At 45.6% G+C, this 9,841-nt stretch overlaps 1 non-coding gene across 1 annotated transcript; it reads left to right on the forward strand.

The window, feature by feature from the left end:
• Positions 1-6,996: 6,996 nt before the first annotated feature.
• On the forward strand, positions 6,997-7,069 carry TRNAR-CCU (transfer RNA arginine (anticodon CCU)). The gene has a single exon. It is a non-coding gene; the product is annotated as a tRNA-Arg (tRNA).
• The last annotated feature ends 2,772 nt before the right edge of the window (positions 7,070-9,841 follow it).

The raw sequence follows: 9,841 nt of genomic DNA on the forward strand, positions 1-9,841 counted from the left end.
CTTTGTGACCCCATGGACTATACAGCCCATGGAATTCTCCAGGCCAGAATACTGGAGTGGGGAGCCTTTCCCTTCAGGGGATCTTCCCAACCCACGGATCAAACCCAGGTCTCCCGCACTGCAGGCGGATTCTTTACCAGCTGAGCCCCAATCTGTATTGAACAAAAGGGGAAAAACTATAAAAGTAATTGATCTACAAACTGACATTTTATGATACTTAAGACAAATGAAAGAAATCTGTCCCTAGTCGTGATTCCACCAACTTCTTCCGGCTCCACTGTCACCACCTGGGCCCGGACCACTATCAGAGCTCCTAACAGCTTGGCCTGCCTCCCTCCTGCCCTGCTCCAGCCTAGTCCACACACAGGCAATCACAAGGCTTTTAAGTCAAAATTGATGGTGCCACAAACTTGGCAGTATTTTCTCTCCAGGAAGCCTTGTTGTTTCCTTTCACACCACTTTCCACAATGGCAAATGGATATTGTATTTGTTCAACATCTGCCCCCACCCTTTTGACAAATTCTAGGCTGAAAGAGATTGTGAAGGTTTTGTTTGTCCCTGGTATCCCCCGCACCTGGGCATCTATTAATACTGACTGAATAAATTTCTCCTAACGATTAGTCTCAGAGTAGCACTTAAGAACCCATACCTTAAAAGCTAACCTTCTCTCTTTTTAATAACAAAAACCCCCAGGGAATTTCCACAGGTAGGCAGGGAACAGAGATGGGGAGATAATCAAATAGTCCTGAGAAGGGAGGAAGCAAGGGTTTCTCTGGCCCATCATTCTTTAGGCAAGGACACTGGCCAGAAAGTCCGGCGCCTTGAGATGGCTTATGTCACCGTGTCACCTGACACTGAGATCAAAGGCGGACTCTGCTTTGTGCAGAGGACAGAGATCAGGGTTCCCCTGACTCACAGCGAGCTGTATCAGATTAGACCAGGGAGCTCTATCAGAGTAGATCAGTCTGTAAAGTCCACCAAGGTAACAGCAGTTGCCATTTCTTGGGCACCTGTTGGTACAAAGTGCTTGGTCTATATTAACCCATTTAATCCTCCCCATGTCCCAATGCAATAAAGGTATACTATCCTTGATTTGGAGTTGAGGAAATTAAGACTCAGAGAGATTAAGTAACTTGCCTGAACTCACACAGCTGGCAAGCAACAGAACTGGGATGTGAACCCAGGCCTAGTCTGTGCTTCTTCACCATGGCCCATGGTCCATCATGTTGGCATTTAGCCTTTACATATTTTGACCATCAACAGAAATACAGATGGAGATGACAGGATATAGGAATGCAGGAAGCTTGGTGGAAACAGAACAGAACGCCTGTGCTTTAGAACTTCTTTCTCTACGGTCACAACATGTTAGAAGGGGACAGAGACCTAGAGATCATTCAGATGCTGACTATTCAAAGTGTGGTCCATGGACCTACAGCATCTGCACCAGCTGGGAGCTTGTTAGAAGTATAGCATCTCAGGCACACCCAGACCTGCTGGATCAGAATCTGCATTTTAACACAGACCCAAGTGGACTAAATGCAGTTCCAGTTTGCAAAGCATTGGTGTAGACTAGGGGTTCTCAACCCACTTGCCCTTTAGAATCACTGGGGGAGTTTTAACATGTTAGGACCTGAACTGGAATCCCTGGCAGTAGTAGGGCTGTGCTTGCATGTTTTTTCTCAGTCTTCCCAGCAGAGTCCAACATGAAGCCAGAGCTGAGAACTACCAATCTAGCCCAACTGCATGGCCTTCTTTTCTTTTCCCCTTGTTTTTATACTACAGTTAAAACAAGTGAAGTGACCTACCAAGCATGATGAAAAGTGTGTGGACTTGAGAGATTAAACAGGTCAAGATTCGGATCCTTGATTCTGCCACTTATTAGCAGTGATGCTTTAGGCAAAACACTACTCTGCTTGGATCTTAGTTTCCACATTTATAAAATGGAGGTAATAAAGCCCACCTTAAGGGGTCACTGTGAGAAAAACCAGCAAAGTATGAAGAATGGAATGTTTGCACTTGGGTATAGTAGGACCCTAATAACTGGCAGCTCTCTGACTGCCCAAGTCAGAGCACCCCAGGGCAGCAGCAGATGGCTGTCCAAGGAGTAAAAAGCTGGCACATTGCAATTCTTCCCCAGCATATTCTCCAAGTATGGAGCCAATGTATTGAAAGAACATTCATTAAGACTAAGATGAAAAGGCTGAGCACCAAAGAATCAATGCTTTTGAACAGTGGTGCTGGAGAAGACTCTTGAGAGTCCCTCAGACAGCAAGATCAAACCAGTCAATTCTAAAGGAAATCAATCGACCCTGAATATTCATTGGAAGGACTGATGCTGAAGCTAAAGCTTCAATACTTTGGCCACCTGATATGAAGAGCAGACTCACTGGAGAAGACGCTGATGCTGGGAAAGACTGAAGGCAGAGGAAGAAGAGGGTGAAGAGGATGAGATGGTTGGATGGCATCATCGACTCAATGGGCATGAATCTGAGCAAACTCCAGGAGATAGTGAAGGACAGGGAAGCCTGGCATGCTGCAGTCCATGGGGTCACAGAATCAGACACAACTTAGTGACTGAACAACAACAATGAAAAGATGCAGAAGAAGAGGTTGGAAGTGAGATCCAAGGGGAAAAGAGCAAAGGCAGTCTCCTTTGCCACATGTTCCAGCCACTTCACCCCTCTAGTCCCACTCTCTTCCCTGCCCCCTCCATTCCAGATGGCGACCCTGATCGGAGAAACAGCATATGCCAGTGGTCAAAGACCTATAATCACTGAGTTGTGTTTGTGTGTGGTTTGTTGTGTGTTTTTTTGAAACTTATAAAAAAAACACTTTCCATACTGCATGTTTATCTGTATTTACTGGAACAGTACAATTAACACAGGTAAAAAGAGCTCCTTTGACTGAAACTCTATAAGAAAACCCAAAACGTGGTTTTGCAGCTTTACCTGAGAAAGTCTGGGGCTCAAAGGGTGTAAGAAAGAAAGGTGTTCTCACTCTTCTTTCAGCAGTTTTTTAAAAAACATGTTTTGCTGTGGTAAAATTAGTTAACATCAAATTACCATTCCAACCATGTTGAAGTGCCTAATTCAGTGGTATTAAGTACATGCCCATATTTTGCATCATTTTAAGAGTTTTGCTCTTATATTTCCTTTTCTTCCCACACATACCTACATGTGTGCACACACAGTATCTTCACAACTTTTCAGCTCTGGAACCTTCCACGTGTAAAATTAGAAATGGCCTGCCAAGGGGGCCCAGGGCAACGCGCCTTTTCTTTTCCTTGGGAGGAAGCTGATGTAGTGAGTGATGACCACGTGTCAGGTGCTTTCACATACTTTATTCATAACGACCTCGTAAGGGAGGGAAGGGGGTGTTACACCCATTTTTTACAGATGAGGAAACTGAGGTTCAAGGAGGAAAAGCAGTGCGTACACATGGGGGTGGGGGGCGAGGAGGGGTACAGCCGGCATTCAGATCCATGTCTGTGGGATTCCAGAGGCTATGCTCTTTTCTGCTTTTTCTTAGGAAAACATTTTTTTTTCTTCTTATAAGAAATAATGAAAAAAGAAATAAATAAATAAAAAGAAATAATGAGTTATTATTTTAAGAAAACAGTAAAATATAAAGATAAATATAAATCACTAACAAACTCCTCTCTCAGAAATAGTCACTTATACGTATTGAGGTCTTCCTGTCTGATTCTTTCCATATTCCAAGTCATTTATTTCCATGGTGTCCCAGGGACAGGAGAGGGGATGGCAAAGGGATGTGACAGAGAAATTTCATGTGCTTTGTCTCTAGAGATGTATGTGTTGCTTGGATCTTTTACAACCAAATGTATTTATGTATTAGTTACATAGTGAAAGAATCAGAAAAAAAATTGGAAACCCAAAGAAAGAAAAAAAAATGTGTTGATCAAAAAGGGAGAATTGTCAATCCTAGAAATATTTAAAAAGAAGAATCCAAGAGACAACAATTGGCTCATAACAAGAACTCTTTAGGGTAATGATAAGGCTCGTTAGCAGGAATGTTTCTCTTTTTTTTATGTTTTTTAATTAATTTATTTATTTTTTGGTCTCAAGGCATGTGGGATCTTAGTTCTCCAACCAGGGGTTGAACCCGCACCCTCAACAGTGAAAGCACAGAGTCCTAACCACTGGACCACCAAGAAATTCCTAGGATTGTCTCTAACATGAAGACAGATACATTAGGCTTTCAAAGCAGGATGCCATTATCCCTCCCTAGCCAGCTCCTCCTAGTGTGGTGTCTAATTCTGTGCCTGCCAGACCACTTCTGCATAGAATTTAACTTCCCATGGAGTTTACATACAGTGTAAGAATGTCCGGGTACACTGCTGTCAACGTTCCAACTATCTGACAGGACTTTCTGCCAATTAAATTAATTGCTTTTCAAATATTTCTTCAATCTCTTAGAGCTCTCTACTGGTCAGTCAACATCACTAAATTATGTCAACTCTGGACATCACCTGGATTCAAGTTCAAAAATTTAGAAATCTGAACTTTCTAAATCTGTAAGTTTAGGCCGTGGATTATGGGAGAGGACAATGTAATGCCATTCCACAGAGTACTTTCTAGGATGAGAAGCATGAGCAGCCACACCTTACACACGCCTAGCCACACCTCTTACACACCCAGTATGTGACAGAAAGTGCCATCAAAGCACCATCGTTAACACGCCTCATGTCATGGGGACAGGGCCAATGTTAGGCCACTAAATAGCAGCGTGATGTGGGGGTGGGGCAGGGCAGATTCTGGGGCGACTGCCAGCCACAGACACTGGGGGGAATCCCCATCCAGCAAGCAGAAAAAGATAGTATCTGACTCAGGCGGTAGCAGAAGATGCCATCAGTCCCAGCAAGCATTCAGCCTCAGTGAATGCAGCCCGGAGTGAGGCGTGGTGAGGGCTGAGAAGAAGAGTGGTAGAAGGGAAGCCCAGAGCAAGTGAGGGGCGGGGATCCAGGCAGGAACGCACGCCAGGTGAGTCCATCTGCAGGCATCAACGCTGGCACCTGGTCACTAGACTAGGTTTCTTTCATTCATTCATTCAACAAATATTTACCACATTCCTCCATGTGACTCACGCACCTACACACCTAGCTGGGTGTGCCAGGCGTACAAGGCCTGACTGCTCTTTACCCATTTCTCAGGGTTGTGTCATCAGCAAGAAACCTTGAGGGATGAGGTAATGTCTCCCTTCGGATGAAGGACAGGCGTGCACACTGCTGACTGTCAGAGTCATGAATTCCCCCAAGCTCTGTGTCCTTCACCTGGAGCACAAGCTCATTGTGCATGCTCTCACCATCCGGCCCAGGTCCTGTCTCCCTCGTGAGAACCAGGAGCAAGGGAAACCTGGCGCACACACGCTGCTTGCTGTCTTGGGAGGAATAAAGTCCTTAATTTCCAGCCTCCGAGTCTCATGTCTCCTGCCAGCACCCATGCAAGAGTCAAAGGCTAACTCATTAGCCTGTAAGCGGGGCAGAACCAAACTCCAGACCTGACAGCACTTCGGGTGTGGTGGGCCCTGTGCGGGCCCTTGAGGTCATCAGATAAGATCAGATCAGATCAGTCGCTCAGTCGTGTCCAACTCTTTGCGACCCCATGAATCGCAGCACGCCAGGCCTCCCTGTCCATCACCAACTCCCAGAGTTCACTCAGACTCACGTCCATCGAGTCAGTGATGCCATCCAGCCATCTCATCCTCTGTCGTCCCCTTCTCCTCCTGCCCCCAATCCCTCCCAGCATCAGAGTCTTTTCCAATGAGTCAACTCTTCACATGAGGTGGCCAAAGTACTGGAGTTTCAGCTTTAGCATCATTCCTTCCAAAGAAATCCCAGGGCTGATCTCCTTTAGAATGGACTAGTTGGATCTCCTTGCAGTCCAAGGGACTCTCAAGAGTCTTCTCCAACACATCATAGCCATGCACAAAACCAGCCTGGCACCTGTTCTCATGGAGTGTACATGCAACTGGGGGAGACAAACAGATGACAAACCAAACAAGAAAATATCAGAAGCATGCTACAGAGAACAGGAATGGAGTAATATGCTAAAAATGACCAGATGGCTACCTTAGATGGAGTGGCCAACGGATGCAAATACATGCGAAGTCCCCTGGAGGGAAGCATCTTAACAAGAAGAGAATGGCGAGCGCAAAGGCCTGAGGTTGGATCAGCCAGCAAGGCCGGAGGCCAGTGGATGCAGGGAAGTGGTTTGAGGAGGAGGTCCGTGGGAAGTTAGATCCTTGTCCTCAGAGGCCAAAGCTAGGGGACTGGATTTCTTTGCAGCAAGAGAAAGCCACTGAAGAATTTTAAGAAGGAGCATAAATGGCATGATTCAGATTTTTTAAACTAGCTCGAGCTGCTTTGTGAAGAAACATGAGTATAGGGGATGCATTCAGGAAGGAATGAAGCATCCAGGAAGCTACTGTATCAGTTCAGGGGCAACATGATTTTGGCCTGGACAAGAATGGGAGAGCTACAGAGAAGGGGGTACCTGGGGGCCGGGTTTTAAAGGGAGAGTCAACAGGCCTCACTAAAGGATTGGATGGGGAGATGGGGTGGAGAAGTGGTTATAGGAATAAGAAAAAGGAAAGAGCCAAAGGTGGCCACTCCTAGGTGTTTATCCTGAATAACTAAGTTCCATTTACTGAGATGAAAGAGACAGGAAAGGGTTGGTTCAGGGGAGAAAGCCAGAGAGAGACTCGTGGTTGAAGGCAGCAAGCACACAGATGTTTATCTGAGTCTGGAGTTGTGAGGGAGGCCAGGCTGGAGGGAGCACTTGGGGCCATCAGCATCTATAGGGTATCTGAGCTGTGGGGTGGGGGGAGAAGACCTGGAGAGCAATACGCATGGAAATGAGGGAGTGACTCAGTCCTGTGTCCCAAAACTGCCAACCTTCTGGGGGTGACATGACGAACCAGAGACGGGAAAGGAGACTTTCAGGAGCGGCTGTCAAAGTTGGGGGAAATCCTAAGACTTCCCTGGTGGTCCAGTGGCTAAGACTCTGCGCTCCTAATGCAGGGGGCCCAGGTTTGATCCCTGGTCAGGGAACTAGACCCCACATGCCACAACTAACGATCCTGAGTGCTGCAATGAAGCTTGAAGATCCTGGGTGCTGCAACTAAGACCCAGCACAGCCAAATAAATAAAAAAGTGGTTTTTTTTTTTTTTTCAAGTGGGGGGGAAATCCCAGAGAATGTGGTGTCACAATGCCCACCCCCAAGAGAATATTGGACTCAGGTAGAACAGAGGGGCTGGTTGTGGAATGCTACTGAGGAGAATGTCAAACTGTACTTCCCTGAGAGCCAAGCTCCATGTCCTGCTCAAGTTACCAGTGGCTGGGGCAATGATATCAAATAAGGGGCACAGTGCAGCCCAGAGGGCAGATTTTCCATTACACCAGACAAGCACATGGGGCTACCCAAGTCCTAGAATTACAGTGGCTTCTGCAACAACAGGAAAAGACGTCCCATCCATAGTGACATGAGTACTGACCCTCTGCCTAGCCAACCCACCTTCTCACCTGTTTCTGGAGGGAGGCATACTGCTGGGCAGGCACTTCACTTTCCCTGACCTTTCTTATCTTTCCAGCTATGCTAATGCCTCTCACCCTTCAAGGCCTAACATTTCTGCTCATTTAAGACACATCAGTCAATTGATCTGTGCCCAGTCCCGTGCTTTTACATCCCTGATAGAATTTAATCCTCACAAAACACTTTGAGGTGACCAGTATCGTTCCCATTAACAAAGAAAGAAGCAGCTCGGGGAGGCTAAGGGATTTGGCTCAAAGTCACACAGTTTGCAAGTGGTGAAAATGGGATTCAAACCCAGGACTCTAGCCCTTCCAACAGCCTGGCCAGCCTACAGATGTGGCTGAGATAGGGACTCTGCAGCCTAGCAGAAGTCTGAAAGCAAAAGATGAAGATGTACATTCAGTTCAGTTCAGTTGTTCAGTCATGTCCTACTCTTTGCAACCCCAGGAACCGCAGTACTCCAGGACTCCCTGTCCGTCACCAACTGCCAGAGTCTACCCAAACTCATGTCCATTGAATCAGTAATGCCATCCAACCATCTTATCCTCTGTCGTCCCCTTCTCCTCCTGCCCTGAATCTTTCCAAGCATCAGGGTCTTTTCAAATGAGTCGGCTCTTCGCATCAGGTGGCCAAAGTATTGGAGTTTCAGCTTCAACATCAGTCCTTCCAATGAACACCCAGGACTGATCTCCTTTAGGACGGACTGGTTGGATCGCCTTGCAGTCCAAGGGACTCTCAAGAGTCTTCTCCAACACCACAGTTCAAAAGCATCAATTCTTCAGTGCTCAGCTTTCTTTATAGTCCAATTCTCACATCCATATGTTGACAAAGTAACGTCTCTGCTTTTTAATATGCTGTCTAGGTTGGTCATAGCTTTCCTGACAAGGAGTAAGTGTCTTTTAATTTCATGGCTACAATCACAATCTGCAGTGATTTAGAGCCCCAAAATAAAGTCAGCCACTGTTTCCTCATCTATTTGCCATGAAGTGATGGGACCGGATGCCATGGTTTTCTGAATGTTGAGCTTTAAGTCAACTTTTTCACTCTCCTCTTTCACTTTCATCAAGAGGCTCTTTAGTTCTTCACTTTATGCCATAAGGGTGGTGTCATCTGCATATCTGAGGTTATTGATTTTTCTCCTGGCACTCTTGATTCCAGCTTGTGCTTCTTCCAGCCCAGGGTTTCTCATGATGTACTCTGCATATAACTTAAATAAGCAGGGTGACAATATACAGCCTTGACATACTCCTTTTCCTATTTGGAACCGGTCTGTTGTTCCATGTCCAGTTCTACCTGTTGCTTCCTGACCTGCATACAGATTTCTCAAGAGGCAGGTCAGGTGGTCTGGTATTCCCATCTCTTTCAGAATTTTCCACAGTTTATTGGGATCCACACAGTCAAAGGCTTTGGCATAGTCAATAAAGCAGAAATAGATGTTTTTCTGGAACTCTCTTGCTTTTTCCATGATCCAGCAGATGTTGACAACTTGATCTCTGGTTCCTCTGCCTTTTCTGAAACCAGCTTGAACATCTGGAATTTCACAGTTCACATATTGCTGAAGCCTGGCTTGGAGAATTTTGAGCATTACTTTACTAGCATGTGAGATGAGTGCAATTGTGTGGTAGTTTGGGCATTCTTTGGCATTGGCTTTCTTTGGGATTGGAATGAAAACTGACTTTTTCCAGTCCTGTGGCCACTGCTGAGTTTTCCAAATTTGCTGGCATATTAAGTGCAGCACTTTCACAGAATCATCTTTTAGGACTTCAAATAGCTCAACTGGAATTCCATCACCTCCACTAGCTTTGTTCATAGTGATGCTTCCTAAGGCCCACTTGACTTCACATTCCAGGATGTCTGCCTCTAGGTGAGTGATCACACCATTATCACACCATTATGTGGGTCAAGGAGATCTTTTTTGTACAGTTCTGTGTATTCTTGCCACCTCTTCTTAATATCTTCTGCTTCTGTTAGGTCCATATTATTTCTGTCCTTTATTGAGCCCATCTTTTCATGAAATGTTCCCTTGGTATCTCTAATTTTCTTGAAGAGACCTCTTGTCTTTCCCATTCTATTGTTTTCCTCTATTTCTTTGCACTGATCGCTGAGGAAGGCTTTCTTATCTCTCCTTGCTATTCTTTGGAACTCTGTATTCAAATGGGTATATCTTTCCTTTTCTCCTTTGCTTTTCACTTCCCTTCTTTTCACAGCTATTTGTAAGGCCTCCTCAGACAGCCATTTTGCTTTTTTGCATTTCTTTTTATTGGGGATGGTCTTGATTCCTGTCTCCTGT

The sequence above is a fragment of the Bos taurus genome, chromosome 1 (genome assembly GCF_002263795.3).
Source record: "Bos taurus isolate L1 Dominette 01449 registration number 42190680 breed Hereford chromosome 1, ARS-UCD2.0, whole genome shotgun sequence".
NCBI classification, from domain to species: Eukaryota; Metazoa; Chordata; class Mammalia; order Artiodactyla; family Bovidae; genus Bos; species Bos taurus.